At 41.8% G+C, this 1774-nt stretch overlaps 1 pseudogene; it reads right to left on the minus strand.

The window, feature by feature from the left end:
• Positions 1-308: 308 nt before the first annotated feature.
• Positions 309-852, minus strand: LOC138822928 (golgin subfamily A member 7 pseudogene; annotated as a pseudogene).
• Between the last annotated feature and the right edge of the window lie 922 nt (positions 853-1774).

Here is a 1774-nt window from a genome sequence, read left to right on the forward strand (position 1 = left end):
TTTTTATTAATCTGAATTTTGGCTAATATTTGACTTCTTGCAGTATAAAGCTACCAGGGAAACTGGCTCAAGGAATGAAGAGAACCAATGGCAATTTTTTACCTGGTGGCAGGTAAGAAACAAACTTTGTATTAGGCCCTCTAACTGCATACGTTATTAAATGACTGAATTTAAAAAAGTGAAATGCTTCATTGTATTTTCTCAGAATCTAATCAAAGATGACAAGTCCTATACAATTTGGAGACACAAAGTGGATGCTGAGTGACTAGAAATCAAATCAGGTGTGGAATTTTAGAAAGTTAGTAAATGGCACCATGGCTCTGGAAGCAGATACAAAGGAATGATGCTCTGGAGAGGAGGTAGGGACACTCTGTGATCGGCCCATGGACAGATGAGGGTTCCAGCTGGAGGTGGGATCTTTAATTCTATGGCTTATCTTCCAGTGCTCAAAACTCTGTCTTCATAAATGGTAATTTCAATAACTCGAAGTCCTCTCTCAATGGGGTCAGTCAGGAGGAGGCCTTGGGGAGCATATATCTTCTCATTCTGTTCTTGAATATATTTGGAGACTTTCTTCATTATGAGAACATTCTCATAATGGGTTTCCATACACAAGAAGATGGTATATGCTGTCAAACAAGCCAAAAAGCCTTCAAGATATGACTGGCCCCCAAGCTTCTCTGCTTCTGCATAAAGATTATTTAGAGTTTGAACTGTTTCTTCAACTTGCTGCCTATCAATCCTGTTCTCCAACTCTGCAGGAAACTTGGTCCGGAACTGACAGCGTGTGCCACTGCTGTAGTCGCACTGAATGAATACCTTCCTGGACACCGGCGCCTGCTGCAGCCTCATGGTGAGGACAGGACCCACCTCCCCACCTCCTAGGCCCTCCAGCTGCTGTCGCGCTGGGCCCCATCAATCCCTTTTTAAGATCAAGAGTCCAGAGTAAGTTTTGGAAAAACGAGGCAAAATAGATAAAATAATTATTTTAAAAAAATAAGCATAAAGAATAGTGTTAACAGGTGTGCAAGTGTTCAGACTGCATCTGTTGGAGATCGTTACAAGATTAAGCCTTTTGTGTTTGTTTACAAAAATATATGGTTAGTAAAAAAAAAATGTCATTTTGGTAAATTATCCTGGGCTATTGGCTAAACAGTCTTAATATCCAACAGGGCCAAAGCCTCCCAAGTCTATGCAATGTATCCTTAACCAGTCTGTGTAGGAATTTGCAGTCCAGCATGAGCTGTGACAGTACCTTGGAGCCACTGAGAGACCTGCTGCTGCAGCTGCACACCCTAATGGGTAAAGTTTGAAGACCAGCTGACAGTCACCTGGAAGAAATCTATATCATCACTCAGACCACCTCCACCATGGAAAAGTAGTCTGAACTCCTTCCGGGTTCAATCACTTGAGACTCAACCCGGTTAAAAGCTGCTAAAACTAAGATCTTGTGGGACATTATTTTGGGTGATATCCAAAAACCCTCTCTATTCCCACAGTAGATATTGGGAGAAAGGATATCACTGGCTTGCTTGCCATAGGCACTTCAGTGCATAGTCACTGGAAATCTACTCTATACTCACAGCCTAGTTTGGCTCTGGTATGGTAATAATCTGAGTGTGTTATCAATGCAGGTAGTAAAAGGATAAGACACAGCTCTGCTCTTAGCTTTAAAATCTAGCAAAATTCTCCATCGCAGTGGTGTTTTGAGGCTGTTCTGAGATAACTTGGTTCCACAAGCAAGAGGAAAAAATGGGCAGTTTTACACTCTAGC

Source organism: Dipodomys merriami, unplaced genomic scaffold, assembly GCF_024711535.1.
Source record: "Dipodomys merriami isolate MVZ:Mamm:240054 unplaced genomic scaffold, mDipMer1.0.p SCAF_118, whole genome shotgun sequence".
In the NCBI taxonomy this organism is placed as follows: Eukaryota; Metazoa; Chordata; class Mammalia; order Rodentia; family Heteromyidae; genus Dipodomys; species Dipodomys merriami.